Raw genomic sequence first — 24,518 nt, 5'->3', positions numbered from 1 at the left:
TATTTGCTCCTTTATAAAGTGCCAAGGAGGAAGGTTGTATGTTGATTACTAACTTCCATGCAGTAGACCTTCTCTCTCTGTTTTTTCTTTTTGTTTTTTTTTAAACTGAAGTATAATTTGCCATATTGCATTAGGTTCAGGTGTACAATAAAATGATTTCGCTTTTTTTCAGATTATATTCCATTTTAGGTTATTTCAAGATACTGGATATAGTTACCCATGCTATCCAGTAAATTCTTGCTCCTTATCTATTTTATGTATAGTAGTTTGTAGCTGTGTTTGTAGCTATGAATCCCAATCTCCTAATTTGTCCCTCCCTTCAGCCTTTGGTAACCATAATTTTGTTTTCTATGTCAGTGAGGTTGTTTCTGTTTTGTATCTAGATTCATTGGTGTCATTTTTTTTTTTTTTTTAGATTCCACATGTAAGTGATATCATATGTTAGAATATTTCTTTCTGTTTTTATTTAGAAGCTCATGATTTTTTCAAAATGACTTTACACTCATAATCCCTTTCTAATCCTATCCCCTTCTACATTATTATAAATACCCTGCAACAAACATGGCATCATAAACACTGGACAGTCCATGCACGAAGTTATCCTTAACCTAGATTTCCAATCATTTCATTCTCTGCCTACATTTCCCATTCTTTAAGGTTTACCTAAAATACCTATTCCTTTCTAACATCTCCTCTAATATCCAAGTGAGAATATACGGATCTTTGCTCTGAGTTCTGGTGGGATGTTCCATTTTCTTTGGGCACATCACCCCGCCTAGCATGAAAGTCAATATTTTACAGATTTGTCTCCCCGATCGACAGTCTATCCCTTGAAAGCAAAATTTGACTGCTGCATAATTTTATAACTCAATTGCTTAACTATAACAAGGTCCCTGTGGATATACATTGACCTGAAATGAGAAGATTTATAAGGAGCCTGATGTACAGCTTCAAAAACTTAAATACAGTAGCCCCCCCCCCCATATTCATGGTTTTGATTTCCATCGTTACAGTTACATGACATTGACCAGGTCCAAATCTATTAAATGGACCATTTCATAAATAAATAACTTAGCAGTTTTTAATTTACATGCCACTCTGAGTTCTGTAATAAAATGTCATGCTGTCCCACTTCCTCCACCAGGATCCACAACCATACACATCTACTCCTTACATCAGACCATTGATATCATCATGGCTCAATGATCCAGGATCATCTGAAGCAGAAAGGCCTCCTTCTAATGTATCATCAGAAGGTCATTTAAGTCCTCCCTTGGTATCAGTAGGGGTTTGGCTCCAGAACTCCCATGGATAACAAAATCTGTGGCTGCTCAAGTCTCTTGCATGAAGTAGTGTAGTACATTTAGCCCTTTGTAACTGCATGTTCTGCATATGCAGATTCAACTAATCATGAATCAAACTCACAGATGTGGAATCGCCAACTGAAGTAGCCTAATGTTACATCACAATGCCTACATCATTCACCACATTTCACCTCATCATGTAGGCATTTGGTCATCTTACACCATCACAAGAAGAAGAGTGAGTTCAATAAAATAAGTGTAAGACTACCTTCACATAGCTCTTATTACTATATATTGTTATAATTGTTCTATTTTAAGTGATTGTTAATCTCTTATTGTGTCTAATTCATAAGTAGACTTTATTATAGGTATGTATGTATGAAAATATTCAATATTAACCATGGTTTTAGACATCTACTGGAGGTCTTGGAAAGTACCCCCCACTGATAAGGGGGAATAACTGTAACTACCCTTGAAGAGCAATTCACCTAAGTGACTTCAGAAATAGGGTTTGGGAAGATGGGTGGCAATGTTAGCAATGTTGAAGATGCTCAAAAATGGAATGAATATTCTTAGTATTATAATGGAGGTATACTAACTTATACTAAATGAAGACTTGTCAGAAATGTCAAGAATCCATTAATGCTTTTCAAGCATTCTGTTGCTTGAAGGTTTCTCCCATATCTGATTTTCTACGATTCTAGGATTCTGAAACTCATGTCAATAGAAACCACACTTTAAAGTATTAAGGTAGAACCATCTTAGTTCAGAGGGGTTTTTTTTTTTGGAGAAGAAAATTATATACTGCAAGTGAAAATGCTTAGGACTAGGCATGCACAGAGTGAGTATAATTTCAACAAATCTCAGAAGCAGTATAACATTTTTAAAATATCCAACAGCAATAATCTCTTTAAGATTAAAAATCAGGGTGAATTTCTCTTGAATCTGTGTCCTTTTGCACATTTACTCATTTTTCCTGGAGCAAAGTTACTCAACTCGAGGTCTGAATACAGCTTCTTGATCTTCAGCTTTTTAATTCAAGTATCATGTCATCTATGAAAACTTTTGGAATCTCCAGACGGAGTATGTGTCCTTCCTATGTCCTTTGGTAACACCCTATAATTAACATTATTATCCAACTTAATCACACAGTGTTTAATTGCCCCTTTTCTTGCTTTTCCTATCCATTCACTTTAAGTTCATGGAGGTTACCTTATATGTCTTATTTCTTTCCATCCCCAAAGGCCTAGTACCCTGCCTAAATAATAGATGTCTCAACTGTATGTGGGATGTAGAAAGGAATACATGAACCAGGGAAAAAAGAATCTCTTCAATTTGTTATAAGAACAAAATCCCTTTATGTAGATGAAAATGTATTTTGTAAAACTCCAGCTTGTGATTTTATTATGGTTGCAAATACTTTTCATGTCCTCTGCACCTAGCATTTTCCCTAAACATTGTTTATGTCTAATAAAGGTGTCTGAATAAACAAGTGGCTAAAATAGTTGGTCCTACAGTTTAAAAGAATAATACAAAGTTATCAGAGCATAAAACCATGTTATTGCAACACTGTTCTTTTGGAGCCAAATTAACTTTCTCAGTCACTCTGCAACATGTATTTCTTGACTCTGCTGAAAATATGCACTCTGCAAGTTTTAAAATGGCTTTCTTTCCTATTTCTCTTTTGCTTCTCATGAATCAGGCCAACACACATCATTTCTACACTACCCAAAGCCAAACTCTTAAGCTGTTTTCATTATACATTCATTCCAATAGAAATAATGGCTTCCATTTACCACAGTGTCAGAGGCCAGTGAAGCCAAGTCAGCTGCAGCTGCATTGTTTTATAACAGAAGATAATGTTATCCCCACTGTAGTTACAAATGTGATTTCCTCAGAGTTCAAATACTCTTGGAGCTAAACTGTGATTTGATGTCTAATGGTCAACTCATGTTCTGGGGATTAAGTTAATTAAAACAGTTGCCCTACTCTATTAAAGCTCCCTGTAGACTAATTATTAAAGTGCCAAGCACCATTACAGACCTACAGCAATTGAAAGTCACAAAGGGAGTTGCTTATATTATGGGAACTCCAGAACTCAGTAGATTATCGCCGGTAGTAAAAGAACACGCACACTGAGAAGTAGATTACCTTCTCCACAGCCACTGAGCTATTATAAAATGTACAAAGGAAAAGCCAAATGTACAAGCATTTGGATTCATAGCCTTTAGAATCTGCAATTTCCAAAGCTAGTCAAATATCAGAAAAGCAGCTTGGTAAAGTGCAAAGAGCTCTGCACAGGGAATCCGGGGCATAACTTTTGAGTCCCAGCTCTTCCTCTCTCTGTCTGCATAAGCTCAGATAATTCCCTTCCCGTTAGGCATCAAATGTCTCATCTATAAAATGAAAAGTGTATGTGTGACCAGTGATTCTATTTTAACCTATTTCGAGCTAGTCAAAGCTTTTGCTGAACAAAGTCTTTGGACGAAAAGGTATAAGGAGATGCCGTGAGGTGGCAAATGCAGTGTCTAAACCACGAGACCTTCTCCTTTGCAGCTATCTTCAAAATATTTTGCTTCATGAAAGATATTTTAAAAGCTTTTGTACTCTTTCCTGGTGAGGAGAGGCTTGATTTCGTTTTCATTTTTGGTTTTCTGGTGTATCCCACAGACGTCATAAGCAAACAAATTCACGTTTTTCCGTATATACTTTTTTTTGGTAGCTGAATGTTTTCTTTCCACAAGAAGTCAGTAGTGGTTATGATAATAAAACTTTTGATACCTGTATTAATATCATGTAAAGCTCACTGGTTAAAAAACTAGACTGACCTAGATTTCAATTCCAAACTTAATAGCTTTGTAGATCAGGACAAATTGTTTTTCCTCTTGGAATTTTGGTCCACATCGCCTCCTGACTCTATAATGGCCAGAATTTAGTAGGACACACCCACCCACCCGTCATGCAGTGGGCAGTTAAACTTATTTTCCTTCCACTTGTATAGAGCAAAGAGATAATACACATTTTAGAGTATGCTTAATATAATCAGAATTTATTTGGAAGGCTGGGCTGTAGTTCCAGACATTGAATAGATGGTTACGGGGTATTTCATGTTGTATTCTGATTTAAAAAGAAATGCCATTATCACAGATAGAGGGACACACATTTTGGAGACTGTTGGGATGAGAAAAGTCAAGGTAAGGAGTCGCATGGATCTGCAGATGATTATTCTCTCAAGGTTATCTATGAGCTATCACAGCCATCAGGCAGTTGGCTACTCATCTTACATGCAGTTGATTTTCAAGCCCACAAGCCATTAAGATAGAGGACTTAGATCTTTTCATTTTAGATATGTCAGCACAGAACTATTTTTTAAAATCAGCTTTTTATATTAGGTTTTCGTTTATGTAAGTTTAATATCAACTGGTAATATTATTGTTACTTGTCAGCCAGCAAATCAGTTTTGGAATCGTTTTGTGTAGTCAGTAAATCATCATGTAAAATCCCTTTTCTCACTAGAGTTAACAGCAATACCTATTAGGAAGCAGCAGTTCTCATTATTACTCCAAGAGGTGCCAGGGCATCAAAGTATATAAGCTCTGGCAGAGCTCATTCATCAAGGTAGGAAATCTGTTTCCAGCTTTAAAACAGAGGCTGAGAAACAACTGAGACCAATATTTGAGTGAAATAAACAGAAATACAAAACAGGAAAGCGAATTACAGAGAAAAGAAAATATCATTTATCCAAAGTTATAGGTGTGGACTGATGTACAATTATGGATATAACCTTGCCCTTTACAAATATACAAAAGTGAATGGCTTAATTTACAGAGTTCTATATTTTATAAAAGGCTACAGTTGTGTAAAAGATATTTTAAAAGGGATTCTTCACTTATTCTGATTAGAAATCTAGGTATTTAGAAATTATATCTGATAATACTATTGATGTCTTTTTTAAATGTTTTTATGTAATGATTTTTATTGTTTTCCATTACAGCTGGTTTACAGTGTTCTGTCAATTTTGTACTGTACAGCAAGGTGACCCAGTTACACATACATGTATATATCCTTTTTCCTCACATTATCATTCTCCATCGTAAGTGACCAGACATAGTTTAATTGATGGTAGATGCGCTTTAAAATCAAATAACAAGACAAGTTAATCTATATCTGAAAAACTACAGGTAGAATAACCTCAAGATTCATTCTGCCTGGGTCTTTCAATCAAGTCAAGCTCTAGGGTACATTTATTTTCTTTGTATGAGTCACAAAAACATTAGTACTCCTAGTTTCCAAGTGGATACAGACCAGGATGCTGGTTTCCAAAGTAACCAATGAAGTGACTCTCAAAATCTACTTGTTGATTCACAGGCTTAAAAAACAAACACACACACACAAATTGGGGTAATTTCATAGCAGTTATTATCATTTAAATGTTTTAATCTAATTATGCATATTGTTTTTAAAATGTGTCAGCATGACATCAGTCTCTTCATTTGGGCAGCCATAGAGATAGTAACCAATGTCACAAGGCCAATTTGACAATAGCATTATTATTAATCATTGATAACCTTTCAAGCCACGGCCCCTTGTTTCCCGGACCGATCACCTTCACTGGATAATTGCTGACGGTCCACTTAATATTGCCGGTATAAAAAACAAAACTGTTGATGTTGGCGAGGTATGCCGGTAGGATAACTAACTTGATTTACCATCTATATTCCTCCAAATATTGACCAGAACATATCACACCAAAATAACCTTGTTCTTTCAAACCTAGGAAGTGTAATCATTAAGATGTGTTGGATGAAAAGAAGGTGGGGGGGGGAGAATACCAAACTGATTTATTCCCTATCACAGGCCTAGTTCTTTCCTCCAAATTTGGTTAGAGCTCTTCTCAGGATGAATGGGAAGCTCAGGGAGCTGTAGAGGCAGTCCCAGCTGTGGCACATGAGATGGGATTTCAACAGCTGTGGAGACCAGGGATTTCACGGGCGGTCTCTGGCATGCCTGTTGGCATTTTAGCTCCTAAATGAGACCCCTTCAATGTCTAGCATGGCTGCCATCAAAAGATTCCTACTCAGAAATGATCTTTTTTTTTTTATATGGGAGCCTCTCATCTTCAGTCTGACATCATAAATCAGAGTGAGCGTCAGGAGCCACAGAGAGGAGAAGAATTATTTAGAGAGCTGTGTTAAATCACCAGCCAGAATTTTACATAAAGCACTTGGTAAATCACAAAAATACAACAGAGTTATTCCATGAGAACACAGTAAATAACCAACAGCGCCACTATAAATCAGCCCGTGGTATAACTATATTTTTAGGTCTAACGTCTCCAACAGGAAAAACTCCCAATTTACCTAACATGTTCCCTGTTGTTTCCTGGTGGCTGACTGACTAGGGACACCATTCCGAGTTTTAGAGAAAATAAATTTAGAACAAACATGGGTAGTAGGAGAACCACTGCAATGTCAGACAGCAATTACAATCAAAGCATACTACACTTTCTCACTGTCAAATGAATATGAGCTGGAACATCTTCAATACTGCTGTTTTATTATCATTTAAATGTGTTTCTAGAACATCAGACATTGGCAGTATCTGGCAACTGGGTTTTGATCACAACAGCAAAAATCTAGTGTTCAGCTCTGGGCCATTGCTTTCCGAAAGAATCATCTGAAGAATAGCAGAAAGCAGAGAATTCTCAGTATAATTTGTTTCCATAGCCTCATTTTCTGTTTGTCTCTCTGACTCTCTCTCTCTCTCTCTTTTTTCTCTTTCCATAACTTCATTTTTCTGCATTGCTGGAATTTTATTTTTTTCATTTCTACAGCATTAAAAATATATTCTACTTATTTGACTCATTTCCTGTTTAATGTGTAAAAGAATAATGCATTTTAGTTGTTAAACTTATATTGGGCCAGGTTGCTAAGTACTTAATTACTAAATTGGTGAACAAAATAATAAATTATAAAAAACAACGGAAGTCTTAGAGCTACAGAAAAATTACAAATTTCAAATTTTCATGTGTTATATACATGGAATGGCTCATCATAGAGAAATTGTAAGCACAATAAAATGTCACATCTACTTGATGCAAGTCACACACACAAAAAGATAGAAATATGTCACAACTCTATTTAATAATAGTTATTTTTAAATTGTAAGTAGCCTAACAACTACCTTAAATGTATAATGTACACAGGAAAATGGCAATTCAGATATTGTTTGACAATGCATGGCTGTGATGCACCGAATAGCAGAGAAATCACTGAGGTGCTGTGATGGTGGAACTTGCTGGAATCTACCATTTAAGGTCTTAGGAAAGATGTTCAAACACAATTTCTTGAGGGTGGTGTCAGGAGAAGTTCCTAGATGCTGCTGAGCTGACCCTAGTGCTCTGTAGGCTCCCAGGTTCTGGAGAAAATTATTATATAATAGAAGCCTGGAACTGGAGAACCAGCTATGCTGTAGGAGCCAAACTCTGGAACTGTCTCTTGTACCAAAGGAGTCTGCTGAGATAGCAAACTATAAGCAGGAAGAAATTCTCTTTCCTTTGTAATGTCTCTCAAGTGCCTTCTCCTAACAAGGTTTAACATGGACCAGCATGACAGAGAAAACATTTAAAGAGCTTATCCCCATTTTCTTTCTTTCTTTTTTTTTTGGGGGGGGGGCCACAGAGCATACGGAAGTTCCCAGGCTAGGGGCAGAATCAGAGCTACAACTGCCGGCCTACACCACAGCCACAGCAACACCAGATCTCAGAGGTGTCTGCAAGCTACATGGCAGCTCAGGTAACACCGGATTCTTAACCCACTGAGCAAAGCCAGGGATCAAACCTCATGGATCCTAGTCGGGTTCATTACCGCTGAGCCACAATGGTACTTATAGCCAGCAATGAAGGGTGAATTTGCGATTACAAGGAAGTAAATCAATTGTTGGCGTATTATTGTGAAAACAAATAGAAATGAGTTTTGAGCAAAGATATGAAGAAACTGAAGGAATTATCCAGAAGAGGATATTTCCAGGCAGAGGGGAGCATGTTAGAATATGCTTGCATCACTGAGAAACAGCAAAGGAATTAATATGGCTGGAATAGAGTCAATGACAATAAAATATCAGACAAAAAGAGAAAGGAAAATGAACAACCCTATCACACAGGGTGTTTTACACCTCTGTAAGATGTTGACACTGAGTGAAGAAGAGAACCATTACAGAGTTGTTTTTTATTTAATTTTTACACCATTTTAAAGGTTACTTTCCATTTACAGTTATTCCAAAATACTGGCTATATTCTGTGTTGTACAATGGATCCACTAACCTATCTTACACCCAAGAGTTTCTGCTTGCCAGCCCCCCAACCACTATATCACAGAGCCTTGAGCAGAGGAGGGCCATGGTTGACTTTCATTTGTGATATTAACTCTGGCTGCTATTTTGGGAGCAAATTATAGAGAGTGGGGTCAATTATAATAGAAAGAATATTGGAAAATTTCACACTGAGCCAAATGAAAATGAATGATGGCTCAGATAGAAGAATTAGTACTAGATACTATGAACCAATGGTCAGGTTTTAGATATACTAAAATTTGAAAGAATCAATAGATTTTCATGATGGATTGAATATGGAACTAAGGAGGACGTCAAGGCTTTTGGCCTGTGCAGCTGGATTTATGGAGTTGCCATCAACTTAGAAGACTTCCTTTGAGAAGAAATGTTGAGATTTCAGTTTGGGTCGTAACACATTTTTATCTATCTACTAAATGTCCCTTTAGAGATGACAAGCAAACGGCAAGTAAGAAGTTGGATATAAACATCTGAAGATTAGCAAATAACCTGAGCTGGGGATATAAATTTTTGATTTTGTGGCATATAGACACATTTAACGGCATGCAGCTAGAAAAGTTCCTTAAGGAGTAACGGCAGAGGGATGAGGCGAGGCCCAAGAGGTGAACTCAGGAGTTCTCCAGCGTTGAGAGGATTGGAAGTGTTGAGAACACAGTAAAAAATCTGAGAAGCAGCAGCCAGTGAGCTAGAACAAAACCCAAGACAGCGTGGTGTACTGAAAGCTAAGTGATATGGTAAATCAAGGAGGAAAGAATGGTCAGGCATTTTTTTGTTTTGTTTTGTTTTGTTTTTGCCTTTTCTAGGGCCGCTCTTGCAGCACATGGAGGTTCCCAGGCTAAGGGTCTAATCAGAGCTGTAGCAGCCGGCCTACGTCAGAACCACAGCAACGTGTGATCCGAGCCGCATCTGCAACCTACACCACAGCTCACGGCAACGCTGGATCCTTAACCCACCGAGCAAGGCCAGGGATCGAACCGGCAACCTTATGGTTCCTAGTCGGATTTTTTAACCACTGAGCCACGATGGGAACTCCCAGTCAGGCACTTGTTTAATCTAAGTAATACTTTATAATTGAGCATTATATTTATCAAACGACAGGTTTTGTGGTGACCTTGAAGAAAGTAACACTGTGTGCCAGGAGGCACAAATTCTATTTAACAAGTAGAATTAAAGAAGCAGAGGAAAAAGAAGTTGACAGCATCAAGGATAAATGACTAGTTTTAGGACTTTTACTATAAAGAGGATCAAGAAAAATAAAATATGTGGGATAAAGTGGAAATTCAGCTTTCTTATGATTTTTCCTGTCTAATTACATTTTTAACTGACAATAATTTCTGAATTAATATACAAGTTAGTGGAAAAGGTAAGCAAAAATTTTATTACTACTGATGATTTTTTGGTTTTGGAGGGTTTGGTATGGATTGTTTGTGGTTAGATTGCTTTATATGAAATACAGAAAGTGAATTTACCAAATTATTTTTTGTCTTTGATTTTTTTCTTTCCTTGTATTATAACCACATTGAATTGTGTTATTTATCATATGAGCCTGTTTGAGTGAACCCTGATATGTCAGAATGTATTATTCTTTTGTGTATTATTTTAATTCCTTTATTTTGTAAAGTATGACTTAGGATTTACATATACTTTAGATGTAAAACAGAATGAGATTCTGTTTTTTGTTTGTTGGGGGTTTTTTGGTCTGTTTCGCTCTGTCAGGTATTGATATCAGCATCATGAAAACATAAAAAGTACAATGCCGGGCATCTTCCTCATTTTGTTCACTGTATAATTAATCAAGAAAGATTAGAATTCTTGTTTTATAGACTAGGAAGCAGAGACTTACAGAAGAGAACGGATTTGCCCAGACTGCACAGCTAGTAAGTAGCAAGGTCAGGACTTGAACCTCTCAAACCTCCACCATATCGTAACAACACGATGTTTATTTCTTCATGTGAGAAGCTGGAAATTTCCACTTGCTCTACAGGGCAGAGTCTTACGCTATATTTTAATAAAGTAACAGCTCAAAAATAAAAACGCCCTCACCTAGTTATGTACAGATTGTGCTCTTGTTAATAATCTGAGGAGTTTAGAATCAGGTCTGCTCTTGTAAGCTATAAAGTTGTGATTTATTTAATAAATACATATATACACATACCTCTATCATATCTATACATGTATATACACGTGTATTATATATCTATCTAAGCTACATATTTCCTATAATTTATTTAATGAGCCCTTGTTTATTAAATAGCATTAAATTATCCTCTCTCCAGTGCATATACTGTACATTATGTGTATATGAATAAATGAATTTTTCTATGGTAAAAAAAAAGTTGAAATTTTCATATCGTATTTTTTAATGGCCCCAACTGTTGCATACGGAAGTTTCCAGGCCAGGGATTGAATCTGAGCCACAGCTGTGACCTACTCTGCAGTTGCAGCAATACCAGACCCTTTAATCCTCTGCACCAGGCCAGGGATCGAACCCGTACCTCCACAGTGACCTGGACTGCTGCAGTCAGATTCTTAACCTACTGTGCTATAGCAGGAACTCCAGATTTTTATATAAAAATTATTGATGGATTTCTTAATTTTCAACAAATAATTTTGGAAATTAAATTTTGAAACAAATATTACCTTAAAAATCATACCTCAGGAGTTGCCGTTGTGGCTCAGTGGTGGCAAACCCGACTAGTATCCATGAGGACGTGGGTTCGATCCCTGATCTTAGTGGGTTAAGGATCTGGCATTGCTGTGAGCTGCAGTGTGGGTCTTAGACACAGCTGGGATCTGGCGTTGCTGTGGCTGTGGCGTAGGCAGCAGCTTCAGCTCCAATTTGACCCCTAGCCTGGGAACCTCCATATGCTGTGGGTTCAGCCCTAAAAAGACAAAAATGTCATGCAGCATTTAATTTTTAAGTTTATTAGCATGTGTTGTATAAATCAGTTTATTATACTTATTTTAATGTCAATATGCATTTGTTTGATGTCCTACTTTCTGTATTTTGTTTGATTACAGTAATTTAATTAATTTATACATATTTTTACTTGTTCAAAGAAGGATTTTGGATATTTTAACAATATTACTTTAAAAAATCTATTTAATTATTTATGATTAGCTTAATTTTTACCACCATATCTGCTTTTCTCTATTTATTTATTTATTTATTTATTTATTTATTTATTTATTTATTTATGTCTTATCTAGGGCCGCGCCTGCAGCATATGGAGTTTCCCAGGCTAGGGGTTGAATCGGAGCTGTAACCACCAGCCTATGCCACAGCCACAGTAAGAGCAAATCCGAGCCACATCTGCGACCTACACCACGGCTCACGGCAATGCCAGATCCTTAACCCACTGAGTGAGGCCAGGGATCAAACCCGCAACGTCATGTTTCCTAGTCAGATTCATTAACCACTGAGCCACGATGGGAACGCCATATCTTATTTTCTTAATCATATTTAACTTTATGAACTATACATTTTTTTTTTTTTTGCCTTCAGGAATGAAAATGTTAAATTCTGTATTATTCCAGATGTACCTCTTATCAGAGCCAATAGATCGTTATCTATAAAACAAAGCTAGCATCTTTGTCACTGGCTTTAAAATATGCATGCATTTAGCACTATTAAATTGAGCATTAAAGAAGTCAGGTAGGCTACAGATACCCTAATGTTACTCATCCTATGAAAACCAGCACTGACACTACAAATAAAGATGATAATTCTAGAGCAACTGTATTTGGAACAGGTCAGGCCAGAAGAGATCTCCTGCTTAAGATAACTGAAGAAGGTACCACCCTCCCAGGCTCTGAAGAACTGAAAATGCTCCCACTAGAAAGCCACCATTTGATGCTTGACATACAGAGGATGCTGATGATCATTAGAGTCCACCCGAAGCGGATGTTACATAGACAGTCAGGTATATAAGGTTACTTCTAAATTCTCTCCTGCTCTTAGATGAGTGCGACAGAAAAGAGAAAGGAAGAATACACAGCAGAGTAGTTCCCGTTGTGGCTCAGCAGGTTAAGAATACAGTGTCTATGAGGATGCAGATTAGATTCCTGACCTCGCTCAGTGGGTTAAGGATCCGGTGTTACTGCAAACTGCAGTGTAGTTCACAGACGTGGCTCAGATCCAGTGTTACTGTGGCTGTGGCATAGGCCTGTAGCTGCAGCTCTGATTCCACCCCTCGCCCCAGGAACTTCCACATACCATAAAAAGAAAAAGAAGAAAAGAATACACAGCAGAATCCATCACTACCACACACAAGCACACCCACATACACACATACATACACACACAGCAGTGGGCTGAGAAAAAGGAAGAGGTGAATGTGTGTGTGACTGGAGTTTTTACCTTGAATGAAAGTTGGGTTTTTGTTTTGCCTGAAATGAGTAAAACTGCTAGGGAAACCCCTGACTGGTCAAACAGTGTCAAGAAGTTGAGATGCACAAAGTATTATCCAAAGGAATATCAGGAAAAAGTACTTTATGTTTTCACATTAGCAAATTAAGATCATTTAAAACCTGGGTTGCATTTTCAAGAATGCAGTGTTTTCAAAGCTTTTTGAAACTGTTACAGAAAGATTTTGTCAAGTAATTCCCTGAGTTAAAAGTGAAAGTGAGAGACCCCCATGGATCTGTTCTTGGTACCTTCAAGAACATTTAGATTCGCTTCAATTTTTCTTTCCATTTTGACTGTGAAAGCAGGTGCCATGCATTGTAGGAGCATGATTTCCATAAGCTGGCTTTCTTTTTTTTCTGTAGCTTTTGGCATACCTATGGCTGCTGGCTTTCCCCGAATGCCTAGTTTAGCACAACTTAGCTACTTTCCCATCTGTTCTTCTATTTTTTTTTTTTTTAATTTTCATATGAATCATTGCATTGTGGGTAAAAGGCTGGCAAAGCCAGCATATACAAGAAAATCCAGATTATCTTTGACTTTGTACCTAGCCATCTTTTAAAAAAATGTTCTTGGTTGTTAGGAATTTCAACCATATATATAAACAGCAATAAATCAAGTTTGAAAAGTTAAATAGGTATAAGAAATAGATTTTCTTATGTGTGGACCTTGGACTCAACAAATCTTGAGCCAACAGTGAAATATTACATTTCACCCTAATTCTCTCCTCTTTGCTTAATTGCCAGTTGGAGGCTTTAGCAGTGGAAGGGGAAGAAATGTCCATTGGAGATCATGATTCTCAATAGTTGACATAATTATCTGCTGAAGTTAGATTTAATTGACATGTTTTGAACCGCAATCTAACTGCAGAATTTCATTGCTTTTTATTTACTTAAAAAAGCTTTTCCTACCTACTCATAAGTTATTTTTTAATGTTCTGTTTTGTACCAGAATTGGCACCATATATCATTTGATGTGCCAGCTGCTAATTAACTTAGTAAGTAAAATTTGAGGTTTTAGTGATTAAAAGTCCTAACTCTTTATTCAAATTTCATTTGCTATTTTATTTTTTTCTTTGATTTCTATGTTCATCCTGGATCACAGATTTCCTTGCTGGCCTTGGAAGAGCTGCATTTCATTATGGAGTTTATAGCCACCTAGAACCTTCAAAATCTATAATTCTCAAGTTCAAGAAGTTTGTGAATTATGAAAAAAATATTTCTTTACAATGCAGAGATCACCAGAATGATTACAGTATTCTGGGGCATGCATTCTCTGATGCATCTCACTGCAGCTTCATTTTTGAATTATACTCACCACTTCAGTGCGATTATTGATGCTCTTCTGTCAAAGGCCAATTTCCACCGCAGTCCTGTGGGACAGAAGACTTACTATTCAGTTAATTACATTTGTCCTATTAAGCCTAAAAATCTCATTGACTCTCTCCAAGTTCTCAATTTCTATGGCTCATAGGTGAGCTTATTGATGTGTCTTAGTACAGTCTGCATTTCTTACTCCAGCTCACTCTGTCATTCAATTGTCCCTAATTTAAAAGGAGTCTTAAGTTCACCTCTGTGGAATTACAGGGGTCAGAAGTTATAAACATGTTTCTGCCGCTTCTGCCAGTCTATACTTCAGTTTGTAACCTGGGTCTTGAAAAACGTCAGTCATGGGAATTTGCCTCCCTAAACCATGAATTGTATTTTAGGTATGATTTAAGGGTTTATAGATTGCTCGCCCATGTACCGCCATTCAGTTCCTCTATTCTCATTATTATCCCAATTTTGCAGATGAAGAAATGGAGGCCCAGAGTCCACATATTGTATTCAGGTCACTAATTCATAAGCATGGCATCAAAATATGAATGCATATGCCTTATTTCACAATTTCCCGTTTTTCCTGAGAGGCACTTTGAGAAACACTCTAGAGCCAGTGTGGCAACGTGGAAACCCTAGCCCTGGCCACTCACCAGCTGGGCAACCTTAGTGAAGTTGCTTTTTTTTCTTTGTGCCTTAGTGTCCTCCTCTGTAATGGGAGAATATGAATAATTTACCCATCATATAGATTTGTTGTGAGGCTAGAAGAAGTAAAACACTGAATGGAAAGCATCTGAAACCATTCCTGGCACACCCTTGTTCTATATAAGAGTCAGCTATGACTATTATCACATTGAATTCTTTTTGCTACTAAACTAGAATCATGCTAGCAGAATACACAACGGCTGGATATCATAAGTGTTTTCAATCTTCTTTCTAGAATGATTACTTCATACCACAGACAGCCCTCCTTGAAGTGTAGAAATCTTGTAGGTAAAACAGCTTAAAACACTTTTTTCTCTGTTTTGAGATAAGTAGTCTAATTTAATGGCACCAATACATTACAATGATTTTCCTACTCTAGTTATGAAAAAAGAAACACAATTAGCAAAGCTAATTATTTATGTCATAAGGCATGACACAGAGTGCACTTATAAACAACTTGCAAAGCAATGCTTTTTATACTTTTAAATTATCGTAAGACTCTAGTAGCAAAGGGGTTTAAAAATCATATTTGTTTTTGTTGATATATGCTGTTTATGAAATGAAAGAGCAGAGGGTGGGTTGGATGTGAATTCAAATGACTGAATTTAGTTTAACAAAACTCTAAAAACAATAAGTTGTTAAATCTTGTCAACGGTTTCTTATTCTCCCTTTTGATTTACAAGGATGGATTTGCTGGTTAGTAGTGTTTCATCATTATGAGATTTGGCCCAAATGCACAGCTCTTCAGATCACACCCTTTCTGGTTCTGGATGCTTGGATTTGTTTGGCTAGGTTTGGGTTGCAGAAAAGGGACCTTAGAATAAATATTACCATGATCATGATACTTTTTGGATTAAGTATTGGACATCTTTTATTTGAGAGGGTAAATACTTTTGTGATTCTATCAGGCTCACCAACTGGCTGTTTCATTTGTTCATTTAACTCATACTTTTTGGTGCTTTCTGCATGCTAGCTCTTGGATGAGGCTTTAGAAATATACTTTGGAACAAGACAGTCCCATCCCTGTCCTATGGAGTTTACTGCCTGGTGGAATATTTAGCTGTTAAATAAATAACTCCAGGAGTTCCCATTGTGGTTCAGTGGGCTAAGACCCTGAATGGTATCCATGAGGATGAAGGTTTGATCCCTGGCCTTGCTCAGCGGGTTAAGCATCTGGTGGGATCACAAGCTGCAGCATAGGTCACAGATGCACATTGGATCCAGTGTTGCTGTGGCTGTGGTGTAGGCTGGCAGTTGCAGCTCTGATTCAACCCCTAGCCTGGGAACTTGCACATGCCATAGAAGTGGTCCTCAAAAGAAAAAAGAAAAGAAAAATAAATAGATAAATAAACACATGTTGAGTTCTAAAATGAGAGGGGGGGTGGGAGGGAGGGAAAGATTCATGGTTTATGTAAAGGTACTTTTTTTTGATTTAATGAAGTTTTATTTTTCAAAATGTACAATGTAGCATTGGTGGGACCTGTTCATGCAGCTGGGGCATCTCCACCCTTGGTGTTTTCTGGTGTAAATTACCTGAGCTCAGTGCTTTGAAACCAGTTTAATAAGTCCTTTGCTCAAGAGCTCCTGAAGGGCTGCCCTGGCCAGAGAACCACAAATCTTCAGTCTCTCAGAGATGACTGCAGGGGTTATAAGCTTATCATTGGGAACTTCTTTACAGAAGTTTGTCAAACAAGATTGGCCTATTGAGCTTGTCTGAAACTTTGCTTTTGAACCACTGCTTTTTAGCCTAGCCCCCAGGTTTGTTCACCGGGTCTTTGTCTTTCTTAGCTGACTCCCCTGCATCTTTCTTCCTTTCATCCTTGGGCAGCACAGCAAAGCTAAGACAGCAGCTACTAGTACAGCCACTTCGCTAAGCTGTCAGACAAAAAGGCGTAACGGTAAATTTTAGGAAGAATTACTAAGCTATATGTCCACCCTTTCAACACCACAGGGAACTAAGTATCAATTCACATTTGACTTACATTAAGGTTAGGCATGGCCTGAATGTCAGTTCTGCCACTTGGAAGAGGTTTAAACTGTGGAAAGTTGACCAACTTCCCTAAACTTCAATTTACTTTCTTCCAAAATAGACATGACTAGACTAAATCTCACAGTCTAACTGTGAATGTTAAAAATGAGATGATTGATACAAAGAATCTGACACATAACAAGGTAAAAATTTTAACATATGTAGCTATTATTACATTCTTTTCATTTTTCATATTTATTTATTTATTTGCTTTTTTTCGGGCCATACCCGTGGCATATGGAAGTTCCCAGGCGAGGGGCCACATCCACAGCAATGTGGGATCCAAGCCGCGTCCCTGACCTACACTGCAGCTCACGGCAACGCTGGATCACTGACCCACTGAGCGAGGCCAGGGATGGAACCCGCATCCGCGTGGATACTAGTCAGATTCATTTCCACTGTGTGGCACAACGGGAATTCCCACTTTTACTTTTACTGTTGACATTTTAACTTAGCTGTGACTCTTGCAACACTAATGTCACCAAGTATTATTTGAAATTAATTATATACGAATGTTTTCAGTCAATACTACACTTAGAAAAAGCTGGAAATTTCTGTATCTTGGACATTCTCTCCTCTAAGTGTCACTTCTTTTCTCTCACTTTAGTCTTTATCAGAGGGAAGGAGATGATTTCTGTACCTTTCTGAGAAGGAGGACATGAGAAATAAAAGCATTGAGAATTTATACCGATGAAAATGTCTATTAACAATCTGCTTTGCTATAGACTTTATAACACGAAATTATGTATACAGATACATATATATGGCTACTCCGCCACTTAAAAAAACTGCTGTATTATTATCTTCCTTTACATTCTCTTTGTCCTTGTAGCTTTATCCCTTTATACGGTTACACTAAGTTTAAAGGGAATCAGGAGGAGTAAACAGGAGCAGTAAGTAACAAAATATGACACATGTTTTTCAAGTATAAGAGCAAGAGTAGTAACTATGGAAATTAGAAGGTATAAACGCCATACCCACAGATGGTGGTACCCCAAACTTAGTGTCCTCTTTACACCTCATTCCGAAGAGTCAGAAAGCTCCATTTCTATTAAACGCTAACTACTGAGCCATTGCCAAGACGAAATGACCATTAAATAAAATATTGGTTTGGACATCACATTGTGACATACCTACTAATAAATATTTCCTCCTAACACACAAATCGGAATGCTCATGTGGTCAGAACTTTAGGTGTTCTGGACTCATTCTCTCCATTTATTATCTTTGTTTGTCACAAGCCTGTGGCTGCTGGCACTCTCATAAACTCGCTTACAAGCTAGAATACTACACAAAAAGGAGTCTGCCTAGAAACGAATGCTTCTGTTTCAGCCCTTTGCTGAAAGCTGATTTTCATAATAATAAAAACGAGGACACACGACAGCATTCTCTGACTGTGACGATCAACTGAGATAGTATGTGTGAACCCACAAAGAACTGTACAAACAAACCACGTTCATCTTTTTGTGAAATGGCACAGCTTCACGGCCTTTCCCTGGCCGTCCTTGATCTCTTCTCATGTGTGTAAAGCCCCAAAACCCATCCCCTAAAACACCAGTCTCCCCGGCTTGGCTTCTGTATAAAATCTCGCTCTGTGTATCTCGTCATGGTATTGAACTAACTAGCAAGGCGGCAGGAGAAAGTGACAATTTCATAGGAGACTCAATGTGCTGAGATAAAGTGCCTGTCAGAATCCCATCCCCTAAGGGAAGAGCAAAGCTTGCACATCAGAAAATGAGCAGTGTGACACGCAGCCCCCGCCGGCCTGTGAACTGGAAGGAGAGGGGCCAGCTTCTGCCCCCAGGTGTTCAAACAGGAGGCTCAAGGCCAAACACTTAGGTCAGGCAGCAAAAGGCAATTCATCAGGGCCCAACCAGCACCCTGCCGAGCTCGGTTATAAGAATTACCTGAATCTGTCTTAATATTTTTATGGATAAAGTTGAAAGATAATTATTTATCAAAATCTTGTACTACAGCATATTACTCAGCCTAGATATAGATCGCAACAGTTCACATGGTATGAATTAGATTGAAAAGTGAGCTGGAAAATGAAACCTTTTAATCATGGCAGCTAATTATCTTGCATTTTCTTTCTTGCCCTCCTGGATTTCTCTCACGTCGCCCCCGCACCCGCTTTCCTTCTTGTCTTTGCCTTGCTTTCTGCCTCCCACCCTCACCCCCTCAAATCTGGCTTTCCAGGCATCTTTTGGGAGCGCAGAACAGCCGTGTGTGACAGTTCTCAACTACTTTAATTCAGACTTTCACCTCTCAAGTATGAGATGAAAGCTCAGGCATTGGCACAAACACAATGTCAACTCTCTGACTTATCCTATGTGGCTCCTTTGACCCAGAATATAATTAAATTATACCACAAATTAGACAGTGAAAAGGCTTGATGGGAGACCTATGTGTTATTTTTTCCTGCCATCACATTTTTTTCTTTCTTTCTTCGTAGAGGAAGTGAACTGCGGAAGCCAGGATCTCCTAATTATATCTACAGCCCTCCTCGTTAATTCATGTTTCATTTATTCAACCCCCACTAGGTGCCAAGTTCTGTGCAAGGGCCCTGAGAATACCAGTGACGATGAGACCCTGCTTCTGACTTCAAAGATCTTAAAGAGAGAGTCAGAATTTAAATGAAGGACTCTTTCGGAATATTCTAAGTACTCTCTAAGAGACAGTATAGGGGTCTAGGTTTGCAAACAGAAAAACCTGTTTTGATCTCTGAGTTCAGGTAAGTTTCATGAAGTCATAGCTCACCAGGTGGATCGAGGCAAGAGCATGAAAACTGTGATGTTTTTGGATGTGAAAGAACTTTGCTCAGGAGGAAAAAGTAAAGCATTTCCAGAAAGCTTACATTAAGTCTCTATGTAGGAATGCAGACTGGAGCTGAACAAGGAAGGAGACCAGTTATTTAGGTAGTCCTCTATGCCAAAGGAAGGGATGTAGACTTTCTCCTGTGGGCTACAAGGGGCATGAGAGGTGTCTTTATGCAGGGGAGTGTCATGCTGAATTGCATATTTGGACGCTCACTCTATGGTGGTTGGTTGGGGGGACATGGGGAAAACTGGAGGCAGGACCCTAGTTAGATACCTCTCACAATAACTGAAGCAAGAGCAAATTAGGGACTAAGGTGAGCTCATCACAATAAAGACAAATGGAGGGAATTCTCATACATGATATGAAAGTGTAGAATAGATAATATTGGCATAAATGAGGTAGAGGAGGAAAGGCTTGCCATCAGGTTTCTGGCTGGAATTAGAAGCACAGAACAAGGAAAGTTGATGGCTTTAGTTTTCAGTTTTGAACCTGTTAATGTTCATTATTATTCTACTCTTCTTCACTATTTCCATCTTTTTCCCGATATGAGACTGAGTCACTGATTTTACCTGCTTGAAACTAGGCTATTTCGAGCAATCTGGTTTAATATCTCTGTGCTTCAAATTATTCATTTATCAAATAGGATCAATTATAATACTTGCAGGTTTCTTTTTAGTTTATCAGCAGGATTTGGGGCATAGTAAGCACTAAAAATGTTTATTTGTTGCTATTGTGTTAACATTCTTATTATCATTATTGTACTTGGCTAGAGGCAGGGAGAAAAGAGAACTGATATAATTTACCACTCTAATGTCTCGATTGCTGTGAGTTTTCACTCTCCACATCATAGCTCTACGATTAACCTCCATAAACTGTGTTTGTACCTCTGCAAAATAAATTTATATTACCTTATTGGCTCTATTTTCTTAAACTTCATCCATTTACATAAACTTCTCCTTGCCTGGAATCCTAGAATAAACATATTTTCATCTACCTCTCCTCTCTAATCCTCGTCTTTATGAATTTTATCCTTGAAGGTCAAAATAAAATGACATTTCTCTCAAAAGTCCATTCTGAGTTATCTTCTGAAATATTTGCACGGTTTCAATATTTTATGTAAATATTTACCTTTTTGTCCTTTACGGAATTCATATTTCCATTTTCTATTGCTGTGCATCATATATAAATGTGAAAATATAAATGCAGACATATCTCTCACTTTTTCTTAGTTCCCGAAAGGCAGATCTCACACTTTAGATGTTTTTGTTATCACTGAAGGTATTCAATAAACACGTATTTGGAAAAATAAGCACATTAACTAATGAGAGGATTAACCACTCAATTCTAATAAGAATAAGTACACATTACTAGATTTTAAGCCAATTCAAATGAAGTTTTTAGAAATAAAAGTAAAAAGAGACCCAGGATGCAAGTGAAGTTGCTGTGCCTTCTATTCTTGTATTGTTGGTTTTTTTTTTTTTTTCTTCCTTTTTCTACCTTGGAGAAGGGTGCTGGGGAGAAGGAGAGGATTATCTTCAGGATCACATTATTTTTGCTTCTGATTTTAATCATTAAGAATAAAATGTTCCCACCAATTAATCAAAATTCTGTACTTTTTTTGCATGTTTGTAAAAGTAAAAGAGAGAGAAAAAGATATGAAAAAGAAAAGATATATAAACAATAAGAAAATAGACCAAAATAAAATTAAAATAATAATAAGCAGCTAGGAGAATTAAAGAATAAAAATCATGCTAGAGACCATTCCAACATAATGTATGAACAAAATACTAAATGCAATGATAATGTTGTATTTATCCCACTTTACTCATAAATAGTTGCTTAAATATTATAAGCAATGTACTCAATGATGCTTGCAGATCCTTTTCTTATTGACCTGCACAACCTTGCTTTGTAGAAATATTTTAATGTTTTACATGACGCCAACAGTAAGCAGAAGCAATTCTAATTTATAAGTAGGCCAGGAAGCAATTGACCCAATCAGACTAGAGGATTCCCTTATGCCATTTTTTAATTAGAAGTTTTTCAGTTTCTTTGTAGTTCTGAATTCCATAGATTTCTTATACAGTAAAAGTCTGCTTATCCTAACAAAGACCCAGTTCACACGACAGCCCTCAAAATGCAGCTCCTCTGTTGCTTACACTGGATTTTTTATTTGGTTGTAGCAAAATGAGATCCTATTTTTTCACAGATGATTTTCATGGATGAGAACTGGCAGATACATTTCTACAGTGCCATATGTGACATGCTTCCTTTTACTGCCTCTGTTATTTTTCAGATTATTCCATTCAGGACATATTAATATATACAATTAAGAAATAAAATACTTAAATTTCACTCTGGATATTAATTATATTAGACCCAAGTCTCAATGATACAAATGCCCATGAATACAATGGAGGAAGAGGAGGGAGAAGAGGAGGAAAAGGAGAAGAAGAATCATCCACAAGCCTAGTGAAGGGACTGGGAGCAAAAGCAGAGACTATCAGGGAAGGGACCCTAATAGCCATCTTCACTTGGCCTTGAGGAGCCTGTGACACAGTTGAATTAGAGGATGGAATCACACATTACAAGTGCCACACTTACTCCACCTGCTTTTCCACCCGGCAGCCATGACTCCTCATGTCTATTCTTCAAGGTGATGAGGGTGATGGAGATTATGATGATGATACAACAAAGTAAAATTCTGTGAGAAAACTCTTGTGTCCTTTCTCCAATGGAAACACTTCAAAACAAAGTTACCCACTGAAAAGAGCTCACAGAACTTGCTAATTCAAGTAAAAACAGTCTGTGAGAGATATATCAATACGAGAATCTTGCATCCCTAGATACTTCTAGACACTCCCTACATAGAAACTCTAGGTACCAAGGAGGTGAAGCAGAGACTTTTAATTGATTTAACACCTGCTAAGGCCTAGGACTGAGTAGGAGCCAAACAGAGAAGACAAATGCCTCCTATCTCTGCTTTGCTGATCTCCTTTTCCAGAATTCCCCAGTATAGTTAGTCGTCACGCAATACTCTGTCACCAAAACTTAAAATATGACATACATGTTTGCCCCCTTTCTCACCAGAATCTGTGATCACCATTTTTTTTTACATGTTTTCTATCAAAAAAAAAAAAATACTTTAACAGTTACTATTTGTGCCAATCTAGGAGCTCATGAAATCCAAGATTTTGGCCAGTGCATCAAAACTTTGTAACTTCTAAGTGTTTTTTAATCCTTCTCTTCTACAAACAAATGAATGGTGTAGGCCTGTTGTCTGATCTGGTACCTGTCCCAAATCTAACCTGTGGCCTGTTTTTGTGTGTTTAGCAAATAAGAGGAGTTTATATATATATATATAGATATATATATCTATATATATATATTAAACATTTTTAATGATTGAATAGTATGTGACAAATGAAAATTATATGAAATTTAAACTTCAGTTTCCATAAAGAAAGTTTAATTGAAACACTGCCATGCTCATTCATTTACCTTTTGTCTACATTTTGAGCTACTGAGGTAGAGTCGTGCAGCTGTGACAAAGCCTAAAATATGTACTATCTGGCCCTTTATAGAAAACCAGTTTGCTGACCTCTGGTACAGGCCTGTAATACACAGATCTATAGTACTGAATGCCCTTATCATTGATTTTCATGCTCCCTAATATTTTTCTTCTCAAATCCATCTTCTTCAGAGACAGTAGAGTGATCTATCTAAAATGAAAATCTAGCCTTGCCACTCTCTTAATTAAAACCCTCCATTGACTCACCACAAACTCTGGGACAGTCCAGCTTTGTAAATGGGCACATGAGCAGTTCCTGAATCTGTTGATCTCCTCCTATTCACCCCACTCCCTCAGCCATTCTTGTTTAGAGAAAAGAGAAGCCACCATGGCTCTCTGAAATTATCCATTCTAATGCAAAAAGAGTAAAGAAAGGGAGAAACAAGACAACCTGTAAAGGAAGAGGCCACAGCTGAGGAAGGGCCCCCACATCATTGGCAGGACCCATGCTTCTTAGAGCAATACAGCAGAGTGCAGCCAATCCAGTGATGGAGAAGGAGATAACTGATGGAGATGACACTGCCAGGCATGGACATCCAGTAACATCCAGCAATAAATGCAATTCCATCTGCTGGAATTATGCTATTCTAGGCCCTATTGGTATTGGAGACCAAACAGAGAACTGAGTAGACACACATAAATAAGACTCTTAATCAGCCTAGGAGAAATGCACTGATGATATAAGCTCAGGGTCCCAAGGAAATGCAAAGGAGAGGCCCCCTCTTCAAGATACAGGGTGCCAAGGAAGATGTCCTGGAAGAAATGACCACAATGCAAATAAGTAGCAGTTAACTGCGTAAGAATCAGTGTTTTTGGCTGAAGGTTTTTTTCAGAGGCTTGGTAACAGAATGGAGTTGTAGGAACCAAATATCTGCATATGAAAACATTTACATACAGTCTACCTGAAGTCAGAGTCACAGCTTTATCTACTGCACCAGCGTTCCTGTTTCTGAGATGTTCTGCCACTGTGACCAGTGGTGAACTTATCAATGCTTGGCATTGATCAAAACATGGAAAGCAG

General features: G+C 37.6%; 1 long non-coding RNA gene across 6 annotated transcripts in view; it reads right to left on the bottom strand.

Annotated features, from left to right (window-relative positions):
- LOC110262070 (uncharacterized) overlaps nt 1-24,518 on the bottom strand; it is a 1,266,882-nt gene that overhangs the window by 540,825 nt on the left and 701,539 nt on the right. The window contains exon 4 of one of the 6 annotated variants that reach the window (XR_014813697.1): nt 14,374-14,428. The exons of the other annotated variants lie outside the window; for them this stretch is intronic. This is a non-coding gene — a long non-coding RNA (uncharacterized LOC110262070). The remainder of the gene's footprint in view (nt 1-14,373; nt 14,429-24,518) is intronic. 6 annotated transcript variants of the gene reach the window in all.

Source organism: Sus scrofa, chromosome 8 (assembly GCF_054392235.1).
Source record: "Sus scrofa isolate SSC_HxYL_T2T_F1_AM1 chromosome 8, Sscrofa_HxYL_maternal_Yorkshire_Landrace_v2.0, whole genome shotgun sequence".
In the NCBI taxonomy this organism is placed as follows: Eukaryota; Metazoa; Chordata; class Mammalia; order Artiodactyla; family Suidae; genus Sus; species Sus scrofa.
The sequence above is the reverse complement of the archived record's forward strand: the minus strand, read 5'-3'. Positions and strand labels throughout refer to the sequence as shown.